This window comes from Phaethon aethereus (genome assembly GCF_964289735.1).
Source record: "Phaethon aethereus genome assembly, chromosome: 1".
In the NCBI taxonomy this organism is placed as follows: Eukaryota; Metazoa; Chordata; class Aves; order Phaethontiformes; family Phaethontidae; genus Phaethon; species Phaethon aethereus.
Genome location: NC_138575.1, coordinates 152,262,589 through 152,281,167, shown reverse-complemented (window position 1 = coordinate 152,281,167; position 18,579 = coordinate 152,262,589).

Genomic DNA, 18,579 nt, shown 5'->3' with positions numbered 1-18,579 from the left:
TTTTTTAGGAGAAAGCCAAAATAGCTTTTGGCTGCAATAGGAGTTCTGGACACAATTCTGCCATCATTTTGAACTAGTGCACAAGATTTATTAATGTCAAGTATATCTGTTTCGTGGTGTATAATTTTGATAATTAAACTGCTTGATTAGTGCAGTCTCCCGTATCAGATGATATTTTCAGTTGGAGAATATACATTTTCCTAGGAAACATAGACAGAAAGGTAACTTTAAAAAAAGCGCCATATTTCTACAAGCAGCACTCCATCTTCCTATTAATAATAGTACAGTATGTGTCCAGGAGTTTTTATGTCAAGGGATTTGAGAGCATCCCATCACAGACTTGGAACAGAGCAGCTGTTTTAAGTGAGCAATATCACAGAATCACAGAATCACAGAATCACTACGTTGGAAAGGACCTTCAAGATCATCAAGTCCAACCATTAATCCAGCACCACCATGTTCCCTAAACCATGTCCTGAAGTGCCACATCCACACGTTTTTTGAACACTTCCAGAGATGGCGACTCCACCACCTCCCTGGGCAGCCTGTTCCAATGCCTGACCACCCTCTCAGTAAAGAAATTTTTCCTAATATCCAATCTAAACCTCCCCTGGCGCAACTTGAGGCCATTTCCTCTTGTCCTATCGCTAGTTGCTTGGGAGAAGAGACCAACACCCTCGTCGCCGCAACCCCCTTTCAGGTAGTTGTAGAGAGCGATAAGGTCTCCCCTCAGCCTCCTCTTCTCCAGACTAAACAACTCCAGATCCCTCAGCCGCTCCTCATAAGACTTGTGCTCCAGACCCCTCACCAGCTTCCTTGCCATTCTCTGGACACGCTCCAGCACCTCAACATCCTTCTTGTAGTGAGGGGCCAGGAACTGAACACAGGGTTCGAGGTGCGGCCTCACCAGTGCCGAGTACAGGGGCACAATCACTTCCCTACTCCTGCTGGCCACACTATTCCTGATACAGGCCAGGATGCTGTTGGCCTTCTTGGCCACCTGGGCACACTGCTGGCTCATGTTCAGCCGGCTGTCAACCAGCACCCCCAAGTCCCTTTCCGCCGGGCTGCTCTCTAGCCACTCCTCCCCAAGCCTGTAGCGTTGCATGGGGTTGTTGTGGCCAAAGTGCAGGACCCTGCATTTGGCCTTATTAAACCTCATACAGTTGACCTCTGCCCATCCATCCAGCCCGTCCAGATCCCTCTGCAGAGCTCTCCTACCCTCCAGCAGATCAACACTCCCAGCCAACTTGGTGTCATCTGCAAACTTACTGAGGGAGCACTCGATTCCCTCATCCAGATCATCTATAAAGACATTGAACAAGACCGGCCCCAGAACCGAGCCCTGGGGAATACCGCTTGTGACCGGCCACCAGCCGGATTTAACGCCGTTCACCACAACTCTCTGGGCTCGGCCATCCAGCCAGTTCCTCATCCAGCAAAGAGTAAACCTGTCTAAGCCACGAGACTCCAGTTTCTCCAGGAGAATGCTGTGGGAGATGCTGTCAAAGGCTTTACTAAAGTCCAGGTAGACAACGTCCACAGTCTTTCCCTCATCCACTAGGCGGGTCACCTGGTCATAGAAGGAGATCAGGTTGGTCAAGCAGGACCTGCCTTTCATGAACCCATGCTGGCTGGGCCTGATCCTTTGATTGTCCTGCACATGCCCTGTGAGCACTCTCAAGACCAACCGCTCCATGATCTTCCCCGGTACAGAGGTCAGGCTGACAGGCCTGTAGTTCCCGGGATCCTCCTTCCGGCCTTTCTTGTAGACGGGCGTCACATTGGCAAGCCTCCAGTCTTCTGGGACCTCCCCTGTTAACCAGGACTGCTGATAAATGATGGAGAGTGGCTTGGCAAGCTCCTCCGCCAGCTCTCTCAGTACTCTTGGGTGGATCCCATCAGGCCCCATAGACTTGTGGGTGTCCAGGTGGTTTAGCATGTCCTTGACTGCTTCCTCCTGGATTATGAGGAGTACATTGTGCTCTCCATCCCCGTCTTCCAGCTCAGGGGGCTGAATACCCTGTGGATACCTGGACTGGCTATTAAAGACTGAGGCGAAGAAGGCATTAAGTACCTCAGCCTTGTCCTCGTCCTTGGAGACAATATTCCCCGCCATATCCAGTAGGGGATGGAGATTCTCCTTGCCTCTCTTTTTGTTGTTAATATATTTGTAAAAACATTTTTTATTATCCTTTATGACTGTGGCCAGACTGAGCTCTAGCTGGGCTTTTGCCTTTCTAATTTTGTCCCTGCTTGACCTAACGGGATCCTTGTACTCTTTGTGAGTTGCCTGCCCCTTCTTCCAGAGGTGATAAACTCTCCTCTTTTCCCTGAGTCCCAGCAAAATCTCCCTGTTCAGCCAGGCCGGTTGCCTTCCCCGCCAGCTCTTCTTACGGCACATGGGGACCGCCTGCTCCTGCGCCTTTAAGATTTCCTTCTTGAAGACTGTCCAGCCTTCCTGGACCCCTTTGTCCTTCAGGATGGTCTCCCAAGGGACTCTCTCAATCAGTGACCTGAACAGGCCAAAGTCTGCCCTCCGGAAGTCCATGATAGCAGTTTTGCTGACCCCTCTCCTTACTTCCCTCACAACCGAGAATTCTATCATGTCGTGGTCGCTAAGCCCAAGACGGCCTCCGACCACCACATCTCTCACCAGTCCTTCTCTGTTTGTAAACAGCAGGTCCAGTAAGGCACCTCCCCTGGTGGGCTCACTCACCAGCTGCATCAGGAAGTTATCCTCCACACACTCCAGGAACCTCCCAGATTGTTTCCTCTCTGCCGTGTTATGCTTCCAGCAGATGTCCGGTAGGTTGAAGTCCCCCACAAGAACAAGGGCCAGCAAATGCGAGACCTCCGCCAGTCGCTTGTAGAATGTCTCATCCGTCTCTTCATCCTGGTTGGGTGGTCTGTAACAGACTCCCAGCAGGATATCTGCCTCATTGGCCTTCCCCCTCATCCTTACCCACAAGCACTCTACTTGGTCTTCACAATCTTCGATTTCTATGCAATCAAAACACTCCCTAACATACAGAGCCAAGGCTTGTAGAATGCCAGAAGATGCAGATACAGGGACCTGTAATAAAGAAGGTTGTGAGAATTTAACTTTCCTCTGGATGTGAACAAAGCACTTAGCTAGCGTTAAAATGGCCATCGCGAAGTTTTAGGCAGCTTGCCTTTGCTCCCTATAGGACTGGCCTGTAGGAAGGTACCTCTAGTGACACCCATGGATGGGGAAATGTAAGCTGCAGGATCTACCCCCGCAGAAAAAAGACCTCAAGTACATGCCACAAATATAAATATTTTATGCAACATGACAACCCACATCTTAGAACTGAATTCCTGATATCACACGTTCTCAGTACCACGTTTTGCAGTTCTGCAGGTGTGCTTCAGAGCATCTTGTTCATCGAGCCTTTCAACAGCTTGCTTCTGCAGCTCTGCCTATGGAGAGCTGATGAAACGATTCCGTCCCATTTTGCATGACAAGTAGGTCTTTTGAAACAGAGCTCTACTGTTCACATTGCTCTCTGTCTAATTTTAGTGAGTCTTTCAGAAGCCTTTTTTCAGATCTGTGATGAATCTCTGTGTGAGCTATTTAAATGACAGAGTATGTAAAGTAGGATGGACCTATAAATTGCTTTATTTCTTCTGTGTACTAATATCCAGGCATTGTCTCAGCAACTCTCAGGGTCTTTCTAGGGCCTTAAAAAAATATCAGATATTAAATATCCTTCCAACTTGAGCTAACAATCCATTTGTGGTGCCTGCCGAGAAGCTGTCATAGCTTCCTGTGTCTTGGATCAACTAACCTGATTTTTCTTTTGATACAACAAGAAAAAAAACCTTTAAAATATACTGGAAGCTGTAGGCTGGGAAAAGCTCAAGTGGCTATGGCAACTGTGTTTTGTTCTCTCATGACTTATTACTACTTTCTTATATGAATGTGATGTGATCTTATACCAGTTTTGTTGTCCTACATAAATACTGACATTAAAGTACTGCTATAATCTAGGACCTGTAAGGGTACAGGGTGATATGATACCTATATCACAGCAGGCCTTAACCCTGAAAGCCTCCGTCCTTTTTACCCATTCACTGCAGGGCAGCTCCAGAGCAGTAACATAGCGTCACCTTTCCTCAATGCTTTATTCAAATATCTTCATTAAACATAAGATTGCTGAACCATTTTAATTTCCTTCTGATCTATTTCAAGTGCCACTGATTTACCCAGAGTTATTTTGGAATTGTTTTGCAGAAACAAGCTTACCTCAGACCTGCCTGAGACGTCAGGGTTTGGCAGAGCTAGTTAATATTAGTATGGTCAGGCAAAAACACTGCAGAAACTAAACTAACCCTCCTCAAAACCATTCATGGACTCCTGGTAGCAGCAATGTAATATGCCAATCGTTTCAAGTAATAGTGGAAAGGGACCGATATGCATCTGGGAATTTTATTTATTGGAAGCAAGACCTTCAGCATCTAAAGTTTTTCACTTCCCCCTGCAATGACCTTGCATTGGAGATTTTGACTGCAACAAGATCAGAATTGATGGTGATGATTTACACTTCACTCTCCCTCTTGATTTCTCTTCGGTGTCCATACAATATGATTGATTTGCAAAGTATTTCTTTTTCAGCTGGGGCTTGGAGAGTGAAGACAATCACTCTCTGGGAGCTTATACTCTAAGCTTTTTCTTGAAGAGCTTTTGCTCTAAGAAGAATATCTGTATATCATCCATATAATTTTGGGGGAAGAGGATATTGCAACAATGAAATATAATGTTTTAATTTTCTATTTACACACAGACTATTTACTATGGAACTCCTGATAGCTGTTGTGAAGGTCCCTCTGACATTTCACTTACTTACACTTATTGCTCTTTAGATAATTTAAAAAATCTACAAGAAATGAACTATGGCATGAGAAGGCTATGAATGAAATGTCTTTGTTCCGTTATTGTAAGTCAGTATGTTTCAAAGATTCCATGTTTCAAGTCTTTTAAAAATTACTTAAAATATATATAATTGTTCTAATTAAGTTCTTCCTCTGTATATGTACTTACAAGCTTACATGTATGTATACGATTAATTTACCACTCTGCACTGCTCTTAGAATTGCTTCAGTGTTCTAGACGTTATATTGCTATCCATCTGCAAAACTCAACCTAAGGTCTACAAAGAGAAGACTTAAATCTTAGCCATTTGGGTAACTAATCTGGGAACCACGTGAAAAATGCTATTGTATTTAGTTTTTTTTTTTTGTAAAAATACTTGACCAAGAACAGAAGACAAGTATAAACATAAGTCCTGGTTTAAAGAGCCTACAGTTTAAAGCCCTTCAGAAAATTACTTATATACATATGAGAAATCCAATTAACGTTGAAGTTATGCACTATGAAATCCAAGGAATGGTTGTTTTCTACCACAGGATTAGTATTAACATACGGTATTGGCAGCATATGTTTGACAGGCTGTCTAGGACATGTGCTGTTACTCCAGGGTTTCTTTAATAATGGGCTTCAAAGGGACATTTCAGCATCTGAAAGCGAGAACAGTTCTTTATTCTGGAAGTGCCAGCAATGGAACTCAAATATCTACCAGATCAGGTGTACACAGTAAAACCCTGCGTCTTAGATAATGAAAGCACAGATACATTATAAAAGCAGTAGTGCAGACCTTAAAAACAGGATGGAGAAATGAACAACTACAAAGTTCATTACCTGCTAATACTGCAGGATTCACATTTCATTAAGGAGGGGATCATTTCAGGCATTGAGGCAGAGCGCTGATTTATAAGCCTCTAAGATGTTTCTGATTTCCCTATGGAATACAGGAATGCTGGAAAAGGGTATGCAGCTCATGTGAAATGAAATGATGCTTTAAACAAAAAATATTATCATAGCCAATGAGCAAATTTAGTGGTAAATAACACGCCAAATACAGCTTTTGACTGGAAGAGGGTGTCTTTGCACAGCAACATGACGGTTTTATAAATCCTCTACTACAGGAAATGCTTCTGCACGTTGAATTGTTAACACCGCATCGCATTCACAGGGTTATATAAAACCTGCCAGACATTACCCAGAACAAATGAGAGCCAAGGAACAGCCACCTTTCAAATCAATATTGCTAATAGTATTGTACTGGGGAAACGGCTGTCAAAGCAGGAGGCTAGGGATGTATTTGTTATTCCTGTTATTATTTATATTACAACAGTATGTAGGTATTCTAGGCAAATTTAGGCCTCCTTAGGCACATTGCAGACACGTAGGTAGAGATGTTGTCTTACAGAGCTTAACTCAAAACAAGATAGACAAGAGGAAGAAAAGCAAAAGCAGAGAGAGATGCAGTGACTCACTTCTGGCCAGGCAACAAGTGAGGGATAGGAGGAGAGGTCAGGTTTGCTCCCCTTGCGTCCCCCCACCTTCACCTGCTCCTGCTCTGGCTGCTTGTCCACCTGGCTTGAAATAGAACAGTAGCATCAAACACCCATTTTATAGAAGTGCCCAAGGTGGTCTAAGACACCCAAGAAGACAATTTTGGGTGGATCTGCCACTTGTCCTGTTCCCTGGTACTGCAATGACCTCAGACAATGATGTTCCCTTCCTGGTTCCACTGCTTCTCTTGGGTCTACAAGACAGGATACTTGAGGCATGTAGCCTAAGTTAGCAAATATTATTTTATTTTTAAAAGCAAAAATATAATCTGAACCTCAGAAGTTGTGTGCTTAGCTGGTTTGTATGAATGTTTGCCCTTGTCCTGCCATTTTACCCCTTATACCCTTACATATATTCTCTTCTTCGGTTGTATGTGAAAAACTCTGCAGAACAGGGACTAGTGTCTCCCTAAACATTTGTGTTGCTCTTCAGCACAGTGATACTGCAGCCATTTGGCCTCTGCAATAATTGTAAAAATCGACATAAAAGCATAAGGTTAAATTATATAAACTATAGAGATGAAACAAAACCACTAGGACAATAGTCTGGTGCAAATCTTCATTATGGTAGAACAAATAGTTATATGTGATCCAAACCCTTTCATTATTTCCTGTCCTTAACGACAGCTTGGAACGACAAAGATGGGACAGAGGCTCTGTGAGGACTTGGAAGAAGTCATATGCTTCCGTTCATTATTCCCTCCTTGCTCAAGGTCTCCAGATACATATTGTTTAGTAAGCCACAATATTTTTTGTTTGCTTGGTATAGGCATTTGTTACCTACAATGTTCTGTATGGCTGAAAATGACCCCAGACCATGCATTTCAAATGGGTTAGTAAATCAGATGTTCTGCACTGGTAACACCTGTCACAATGGCTCCTTGTGTGATTAATAAGAATCTATTACTAATGTGACTTTTATTTTTGAATATTCATTTACAGTTTGTACCTTTTTAATTGCATCCCCGCTATTTGTTTTCAGGACTACTCTGGCATACAGTGACAGCAGAGACAGGACCATTAGCCTTCATTACTAAACTGAGTAATGGAAATACTCAGCATTGCCCTGATATTGCCATTCAGCATCATATTGCCAAATGCCTACTTTCTCTGACATTTCTGCTTGTAACTGCAGATAGTGTAATTGCTATGAGACTTCTGCATTTTTGTATGCTTATTTTTCAATGACAATGTTGTGAAATAAATCTGTTTACAAACAATTTTTCTAGTCTCATTAAAAACATTTTCAGTGTTCCTTAGGTTGTCAGAAAGCAACATAAATCTACAGGAGATGACATGTTGAGAGGGAAATGGGTGAGCGGTGCAAATGTAAATGCTTTACCAGGTTAGGTAAATGGGATTGACACAAGAAATCCTTCAGGCAAAGCCTTTCCTTCTGAACATATGGGCTACAAGACTAATTTAATTTTTGTTTTTGCCTTGCCAATAGTTCGTGTATTTTTCTCATAGTATATCTGAATAGAAATTGCTTATGAATGAAAATTACTTACAAAAAGGCAGTGCCAAGTATCCCAAGTTATGATGCAAGCATTCATACAAGATGAACTAACCATACATTGTAGTCATTTCACTGGGCATAGGACTGAACTGTTTGTACAGCCCAGATTTTCTTAAGTTTGTATTTCTGCTTTGAAGTATCTTATCTTAAACAGATTTAGTATTCAAGGCTTTTTGTTTCAAGTTCTACTCTTTTTAAAAATTAGGTCCCCTTATAATGTTAGCATCGAAATCCTGTGACAGATCCTGTTCAGGAATGAAGGCTCCATCTTTCCTTTTTAGCAGGGAAATAACCTCCTTATGAAAATGTATCTTATTTTCTTATTCAAATATTATGTTATGCTGCTAAAAAGACATTTCCATTATGTTATGAGCAATTTTGATCAAGTGTAATCCTTGAGGACACTTCCTCAGAAGTAGAAAAATGGATTTTAGACAGGTGGAAAATATAAAGTGGTTTTGCAAACCTAAAATTGGGTAACTGTGCTTGCTCCTCAACGTGGACCCATTACATGGATAGCTGCTGTAGTGAGTGCATAAACAAATATCAGACACTGTGCAAATATCATGCTGATTTGTGCAGCAGAGGAATACCAATCAGCCTTTGGCAGTAACCACTACGACGTCTCTGGATGACTAGTTTTAACTCGTTGGGTCCAAATCTTTCTTTCCTTGTCTCCGGAGAGAAGCGTTTCTACAACTTCTGCTTCCACACCTGCAGCTGATCCTGCTCGCCAGTGTGTTTCACGTGTGTGATACCAGGAAGGATGCTCATGCTCTCTTGGCTGCAATCCACAGGCTGCATAAGATGACTTTCCAGACATTTGCATTTTTGTTGGAAGTTATCTTGACAGTATTTGGAATAAAAAATTCTGCCATTTGAACTAGAATTCAGAGTTATTTTTCTTTTCTGTTACCATAAGCCAGAACCTGGTGTTCTGTGTAGCTTTATACACATTTTAATAGCCTACCTTAAAACTTAAGGAATAGAAGTTGTCCTGTTTAGGTTGGCTGTCTTACATCTAGTTACTGAAGTTTATTACTAATTTACATTTTACAATTAGCATATGATATTGTGAGTATAATTAAAGTGTACATTTAACAATATCCCGCAGAAGAGATAACTGATACGAAAGAACATAATCTCTTCAACTATTGCTTTCCTGATGGGCAAAAAACAAGAATGAAGCAGAAGAATTTATTCGTTCATTGCTTTGCTGGAACATAATATTTTTTCACAGTCACACAGAATAATAAAGTTTATATAGCTCTCTAGTATACTAGCCCTGAACAATTATATTACCTTTGGTATTGTGTTTACTTCTCTGTCATATTTCTGTCACCTCATATTTGGGTGTAAGAAACAAACCGTAGAGGCTAGAAAACTTTTTTATTACTACCTACTTATATTCTTCTTACCTGCTGAATAACTAGGCTTGCACTTTGTGCGGTGGGAACAGTAGCTGTTGATCATTACTGGAGTGGGAAAAACTCACTGTGGAGGAAGGCAAATTAAGATACTCTGGATTTCAAAGGTGCTGGTATATAGGACAGAAAAAAAGAAAACTTTAAAATTTGTTAAAAGGATAGCTTATGGAACTGCGCAGTATGGCATGCAGTTGAACTGAGCAGAACTTCACTGATTTTTTTCTGATTCTGTGGGATGACATGATCTTTTAAAGATGGTGCTCTCCCATTATTGACTGTTGCTATGTAGGCTATATGCAAGTTCATACCCAGACAACCCACTGTGGTGCTGGGGACAGACTTAATCACTGCTTGACCAGAACAACGCAAGCACCAAAGAAAGAAGAGACAGAAGCAAGACCTAGAGGCTGGTGGGCAGCAGGCACCTTTTCATTCCTCTCACAACATCCATGCTCCTGCCCAACCACAAAGGAGGACAAGCCTTTCGCAGTCATGGCTCTGCAGCAGTTATTGTTATAGCTAACGTAAAGTGGACATCTCTCTCATGAAAATATCATCAATAAAAGATAATCTGTGTCTTACCTCATCATGCTGAAATCATGAGAAGCCAGGTAACTGGAGCTGCCCCGTTCCTTGAATGGCATGCCCCCAGTGACCCATCATTTTTGGGAGTATCTTTCTCTTTAAGTCCTTCTGAAAATTGTGTCCAACGCTTTGATGGATGTGAACTGCTGAGTAACACAAAGTACAGTGCAGCACTCTAATCTCTATTATTAATAAACAGATAATAACTATATTCCATTAGTGAATTGGCAGGATATATTAAATTCCTTTGGCTTGCAGTGAAATTCATTAGTAGCTTGGCAAACAAAAAGGCCTTGTCCATTTCCAAATAAGTAAACGAATTTTAGTGCTTCACTCATAACCATAGAAAACTCTTACTTGGAAGAATTAACAAGTGGCTAAGAAAAGATTTACTACTGCCATTTTATGTTGAAGGATGCCACTTAAACTTACTTCAGCTGTGCTTAGACTCCTAGGATGATGTGTATTAGGATAAGAAACAACATGAGATATAGGACTATGACACACCCAGGACCTAAGGATTGTTGCTGTTTAATTCACAGGATCTGTTTTAACACTACTACTGCTTTTTGCCTACAATATTCCAACTAATTCAGAAATCCAGTCATGTGATGAGGAATTTGCCTTTAATTCCCATTCCAAATCTATTCTATGGTATTGCATATCCATTTGTCTTTGAATTAATAGATTTTCAGCTTAAATATCTCCTCTCACTGCTTTTTGTGTATGAAGAGAATCTAATCACTCTCAGCTTTCAATAGAAGGTTATTTTCTATCACTAAGTATTTTGTAATGCTGCACTTACGCACTAAGCTCAAAGTTGAAATAGCACCCCTTTTTGTCTGTGCATTGTCTGTTTGAGGAAGTAATCTATTACCCACAAGACTAAAACTACTTATTTTCTGCCAGTACAACATTTTTACCAGTCTTTTCCAGATTTAAAATGTTTACATGATCATGCAGTTTGAAGTAGTTTTTCTTTCACTAATGATATTGTGTCTATCCGCATTCAAGTTAAATTCTTTAGGCATATATAACCCAGTATATAATCTCACCAAATGCTCTTTTCAAACCCTTTTCCATCTTGAGAGCTAGTCTATGATCTTTCCCCTACTCTGCAAGAGAAGTTTTCACATCTTGCTTCAGTACTTCTAGTCCTTCCACCTCATTACCCAGATTTACCGCATTAGTCCACAGACAACTTCATTGTTTCCTTCTGACCTCACAATATTTCCTAAATCAATTAAATATAGATAATGTGATCAATTCTTTCATCCACAGAAGTACTTTCTTTTTTCCCCTGCTGTCCGCTACTTTATTCTCTCCGTAGCCTTATTCCTGATTACAGACTCTTTTACATCATTTTTCACCCACTATTTATTAACAACATTTATGGAGATAGCGTATGTCTCTCTCAGTCACAACACATCCCTTGCAGCCTAGACTGATGTTTTTCTTCATCTGTTTTTGTAATCTTGGTTGCAGAAGGTCAGTGATCCAGACTACAATCCAGTGCCTCCTTTAAGCCTCTTTGAAGCGTCTTCCGAGCCTGGTGTAATTGTTCTCCAATCTTTCCAGAGGCAATCTAATACCGTCACAGCTGGGAATATGTCATAGCATTTGGGTCTACCCAGGTTCACTCTTTTCAAGTAGAAAATTACTCAGTATTTGTGGTCTTTTCAATCCTTTTTGTGGATTTTAAACTGCGCTTAGCAGCTAAATGTAAATTAAAGAGAGGGAAGCTTCATACATTTCATGTAATTGCTTGATATTCACCTGCCATCAGTCCTTGTGTGGCTGTGGAGGACAGTGATTGGTTCAATATTCAATATTCAATATTCAATATAGATTAAAAATACTTGCATCTAAGACCTTAACTTCTTTCTCTACCCATTTACTTCACTGTTTGTTTTTACTCCCACTGTCCTGTTTGTGAATCTGATGGAAAAATATGGAAAAAATTTCCCTGAATTATTCTTTACCAAAAATAATCATTTTTTTTTTTAATAAAGTGATTCCTAAATAGAGTCTCCTAAGTTGGGTTTTGCTGTGGTTTTGACCACATCTGGCCTGCATGTGGCATTTTACCTAAGATGTCATATGGTGAAACAGTTCATTAATGCTTCCACAGCAATCATCAGCACACCCTTCCTTTTATCACAGAATCACAGAATCACTAAGGTTGGAAAGGACCTTCAAGATCATCAAGTCCAACCATTAATCCAGCGCCACCATGTTCCCTAAACCATGTCCTGAAGCGCCACATCCACACGTTTTTTGAACACTTCCAGAGATGGTGACTCCACCACCTCCCTGGGCAGCCTGTTCCAATGCCTGACCACCCTCTCAGTGAAGAAATTTTTCCTAATATCCAGTCTAAACCTCCTCTGGCGCAACTTGAGGCCATTTCCTCTCGTCCTATCACTGGTTACTTGGCAGAAGAGACCAGCGCCTCGTCGCCACAACCCCCTTTCAGGTAGTTGTAGGGAGCAATAAGGTCTCCCCTCAGCCTCCTCTTCTCCAGACTAAACAACTCCAGATCCCTCAGCCGCTCCTCATAAGACTTGTGCTCCAGACCCCTCACCAGCTTCGTTGCCCTTCTCTGGACACACTCCAGCACCTCAACATCCTTCTTGCAGTGAGGGGCCCAAAACTGAACACAGGATTCAAGCTGCGGCCTCACCAGTGCCGAGTACAGGGGCACGATCACTTCCCTGCTCCTGCTGGCCACACTGTTTCTGATACAGGCCAGGATGCTCTTGGCCTTCTTGGCCACCTGGGCACACTGCCGGCTCATGTTCAGCCGGCTGTCAACCAGCACCCCCAGGTCCTTTTCTGCCGGGCAGCTCTCCAGCCATCCCTCCCCAAGCCTGTAGCGTTGCATGGGGTTGTTGTGACCAAAGTGCAGGACCCTGCACTTGGCCTTATTAAACCTCATACAGTTGACCTCTGCCCATCGATCCAGCCCGTCCAGATCCCTCTGCAGAGCTCTCCTACCCTCCAGCAGATCAACACTCCCAGCCAACTTGGTGTCATCTGCAAACTTACTGAGGGAGCACTCGATTCCCTCATCCAGATCATCAATAAAGATATTGAACAAGACCAGCCCCAGAACCGAGCCCTGGGGAACACCGCTTGTGACCGGCCACCAGCGGGATTTAACGCTATTCACCACAACTCTCTGGGCTCGGCCATCCAGCCAGTTCCTCATCCAGTGAAGAGTAAACCCGTCCAAGCCATGAGCCGCCAGTTTCTCCAGGAGAATGCTGTGGGAGACGCTGTCAAAGGCTTTACTAAAGTCCAGGTAGACAACGTCCACAGCCTTTCCCTCATCCACTAGGCGGGTCACCTGGTCATAGAAGGAGATCAGGTTGGTCAAGCAGGACCTGCCTTTCATGAACCCATGCTGGCTGGGCCTGATCCTTTGATTGTCCTTCACATGCCCTGTGAGCACTCTCAAGACCAACCGCTCCATAATCTTCCCCGGTACAGAGGTCAGGCTGACAGGCCTGTAATTCCCGGGATCCTCCTTCCCGCCTTTCTTGTAGACGGGCTACACATTGGCAAGCCTCCAGTCTTCTGGGACCTCCCCTGTTAACCAGGACTGCTGATAAATGATGGAGAGTGGCTTGGCAAGCTCCTCTGCCAGCTCCCTTAGTACTCTCGGGTGGATCCCAGCAGGCCCCATAGACTTGTGGGTGTCCAGGTGGTTTAGCATGTCCTTGACTGCTTCCTCCTGGATTATGAGGAGTACATTGTGCTCTCCATCCCCGTCTTCCAGCTCAGGGAGCTGAATACCCTGTGGATACCTGGACTGGCTATTAAAGCCTGAGGCAAAGAAGGCATTAAGTACCTCAGCCTTGTCCTTGTCCTTGGAGACAATGTTCCCCGCCATATCCAGTAAGGGATGGAGATTCTCCTTGCCTCTCTTTTTGTTGTTAATATGTTATGCGTTTTCTTGCTTTTTTCAATCTGCAGGATTATGGACTTGTTTTCATTCTGAGATACAAGTTACAAGATATCAGGGCTCTTGTCTCAAAACATGCTTCAGTTTTTTGAAAGTGCAATTGGGGATCAAATTTCCAAATTGCAAGAGAGACCAGAGCATTACGGCCTCAAGGAAACGTCTATGCTATTCCACATTGTTTGAAAATCCCAGCCTGTGCTTTGCTCCATGAGTGAGCACCTCAGTGTCCTGGAAAACAAGCCAGTGTGCCTTATTTTCCCCATCCATGAGTGGACAGTATTGCCCACATATTTTTGCAGAGCATCTGGGGGATAAATACACTGTATATTTGGCATGTGTCATTATAGTAGCACTTGCATAGCCACCCATTTATGTCTTTCCTTTGACTTCAGGGGACGTTAGATCAAACTCTTGCTAGGAGGATAAAAGCACAGACTTATTTTTCATTCAGATAAAATTTTGATTTCTAAATGATTGTACTTATAACACATGCAATGCCCAGGATGACTTCATGTCCCACCTCAAAGGGCTCTTCCACTACGTGAAAAATTGCCAAACCCTTGTTCCAGTCTGCACATACGAAAGGTGGAACCCAGCTGCAATCCTTAGGCACGTGATTCCTGCTCCCATAGCACATTTTCTGCTCCTTGCCATCTCTGCAGCCCAAACCGCAGCCTCTGTTCAGGTCCCATCTGCCCAGTACCACACCCACAGGAGAAAGGTCCCTGGCAAGGGGTCTTTGCAGGAAGGAGTCCCACCATATGTAGATTTTCCTGGAGCTCAAGGGCCCCTGCTCTTCTCTGTGGCTGTGAGGACAAGGAAGAGATGACTGAAATGAGAGCTCTGTTTCCTACATGGGAGCCAGGTTTTGGGGCAAGGCTATAGCCACGGGGCCACCCCGCCAATCCCCTGGGTGAGGGCCGCCTCACCTCTGCGAGGCTGGGACCGTAACACAAAACCTCAGGTGATGCTGAGTGATAACAAAATAAACATCTTTATTTTTAATAGATGGACAAAACAGACTCAAAACCAGACAGTATTTTCCTGAATTGCATGGGCACTATTTAATACAATACAAATGAAGTTAAAACATATATATCTATATTATGCTTCCTATCTGCTTCATTAGGTATAGTCTTAATATAACATTTCTGACACAGACAAAAATATATATTTTTTTAACAACAGCCACAGATACTGCCCTGATTAATAGCAGACTTACAATAGCTTACTGTCTAACTGGTACTGGATCAAATACATTTGAAGGGCAGAAGGAAAAATGAATAATATTTTTTTCCTATGATACTTATATTTGGAATCTTAAATTGTTGTACTATATGAAAATAAAAGACTAAATCTTTTACTTTATTTATTCCACTTAATGTTTACATTCAGTTCAAGTTCACAAAAGTATGTTTTATTTATAATACATATACCATCCCATATGGACAAATATAGATGAAATCGTAACACTTTTTGACATCTCAGCTATGTTATTAACTTTGATTTCATGAATACATCTCATGCAAAGGAGGTAAAAAACCCTGTCAAATAAGTGTTATTCACAAATGTTAAGAATATGGAAGGAAAATGTATGATTGTGATATGAATATTTTATGTAGAAATAGTAGGCTCAGAAACAATAACCTCAGTGTCTGAAAATGAGCTGTTTGCTTCACTGATTATAGAACCAATTTAGTGCACAGTACTACTGTCTACAAATTGCAAAAGTAGAGAAGGAGCATCTGATGATTCCGATGAAAATAAAGTCTACTTGAAGAATTACATCCTGTTGGCATTTTGTTTGTGGAAGTAACCTGGTTGCATTTTGTTGTTGGTTTCCCCCCCCCCCCCACCTCCACCCCAGCTATCAATTGTAGATATGGCTTTTGGTTATATGAAAAGCTTTGTATAAATTCAATGGTAGGATAGCTGAACTAAGGCAACAAAACTTGTAAACAGACTTTGCACGGGGTTGTTTAATTTGGCTGTTGAACTTGTCCTGTCCACTACGCAGCCCACCACGACAACCACCGCAGCCGTTGTTGGACTCATGCAAAGACACGCAAAGAGACTTGGTACATGGAAAGCAGAGTTTCAGTGACATGATGAAGTCCTCAGTGCCACTTCTCTCCTTTGGATGATAAAGCTTCCATGGTGTGCTACTTGTAAAAGTGCAATAACCTTTCAATTTCCACACTGAGGACCGTGAAACTTTGTTGGAACCATTTTCTACCAGACAATGCATAGTTCCATCTAAACAGGAATACTTTGTGAGATCAGAGTGATTTCACAAAAATATTTGATCGGATAAACAGTATAAAATATTCTGATAATGTTGAAAGCGTCTGGCTTGAAATTTTTTGACTAGTGCATTTTAATTTTTCACTTACCTTTTTAATTTTGAGCATTTTAAAAGCCTGTAAGTTTTTACGGCAACAAGGGAATACAAGGGAAAAGGAAAGGTTTTTATTCTTCGATCAAAATTTCTTAAACAATTTCAGCTGAATCCCCTCCTCCTTTCCTTCTCCTCTCACTATTGGGAATTTTGAAATAAACAATACAGAAATGCTGTGGTGTGCAAAGCATCTGGCCACTATGCAGCTTCTCATACTGAAATTCTAGCAATTCCAAGACAAAACTGAAGTAAGAGAAAAAATTCAGGAAGACCTACAAGTGGCTGTAAAATGGGATCCCCTAACTTAATTTGTAAATGCAGCATAAGGCATTGGCTATGTAAGCAGGCAAAACTGTGCATTGATATTTTCTCACAAGAAGGGATTCAGGCTAGTGTATTTGGGCCAGAAATGGATAATAATTAATCAGTGGCTCTGTTCTCCCCTTTTTTTCTTCCATTCAATCTCTTTCCTCTTCTCTTTTCCATGGTTCATGGGGGAATGAATACCACTGGACTTGAATCTGTTTTGTGAGATCCTCAGCACCCTGAATTTCGTCAGTGGCTTGTTCACTCACCCCACAGGAATTTTTAGGTTTTTTGCTATATCGTTTTTTCTGGCTTTTTAGTGCAGATCCTGATTTTGGCTCCCTCCACCCACGACATACTCACTATTTGTTAGCACAGTAGTACCACAGTTCACAATGCATATTCAGAACTGAGACACGGTGTTATTTTTAAATGCAGTGTATGGAGACAAAAATCAACATCTCTAAAATTAATTTTCTCTACGTATAAAATATATATATGCTGTTAAAACTCCACAAAAGGAGCAAAAGCATTATTTAAGGATTCAACCTTGTGAAAGTTTATGTCAACATTGAACACACACGTTGATGGCTTCTTCCTTTAGCAGCAAAACCTATTCTTACATCTCCTATCCTCCAGTATAGCTCCTAGTGCTGTGAACGTTAAAGAAGAAATTTCACCAGTGACCAGAAGCAGGAGGATATCTGGATTTCAGCTGAACATTTTGTGTCATGCGTAGACATTAAAAAGAATTATTGGAGCATAACACTTACTCGTACAGAAATCTAGCTATTAGATCTCCCACTGTGAAAGGCACGTGCCAATGGGGACAGACACGATCATCTCGGCCATGGGCAAATGGAAACGACATTGCGTCCTCCCTGCTGGCTGGGGCAAAGCTGGAAGAGGCCTCATGTCCCAGCTTTGCTGCTTCTGGCCAGCATTGCCATTGATGAGTGAAGTCTCGCCTGCGCATGGCCAGCGCTGGTGCTCCGCAGTCGCCGTGACGGCCCAGGAGGATGGCTGTTGGTGAAGGAGTCCAGCATGTAGTGGAAGACACTGCTATGCCTTTCACTACGCTTGTGGGTTCAGTTTTCCTTTCAGTTCCCCTCCAACCTGCTACTGCTTTTGGAGGTAGACACTTACAGACATGGAAAGCTGTCCAGCAAGACTGTTTTTCCCGTGGGAAATCAAATTTTTGAGAAAATGTGATTTTCCATGGAAAAACTACACTTTCCGGAGTAATCCCAGCAAGTGCAACCCAAAAGACTGTTTGATGTCTTTAAGAATACTTTTTTTATTAAGTGACAAATGTGAATTTTCCCCACGGAAAACCTTTTCATCTGTTTTTTCAAGCCTTCTTGACTCTCATTTTTTAATATTTGTCCCATTGCTGCAGTTCCTTGGTGTCAGACTGCTTTGCTCAGTGTTCATTTTGATGATAAGTCAAGATAAGGCCTTTTTCCTCAACATTGAAAAGCTCTATTTAGTTTATAAACGTTCTGTCACTTTTCAAAAGTTGAGTTTCAACTCCAATTATTGCTTTAAAAATTTTGTTATCCTCCATTGGTGGTAGCCACTAACCACAAGAAAAAAAAAGAACACTTATAGCAACATACTTTGTGTAATGTTGTCTTGCATTAGGTATAATATCATTTTAAACTGGTGACTTAATTTTTACTTTTTAAATTAATATATGATGTTTAGCACTCCTGTAAGGAATGTATTACTATTTGTGCATTTTGTTGTCTTATACAAATAACAGAATACTAGATTTGTATTATTTGAATTTCTTTATGAGGAAAAAAATGACCAGATGTAGTGGCTGGTTTCTCAAGCAATTAGCTCTTTAGTAATAAATCACTTATAGCGGTGACAATATATTTTCACTTAATGCCAATAAAATGTTAACTGATAGTATTTCAGAGTGACTGTGTTA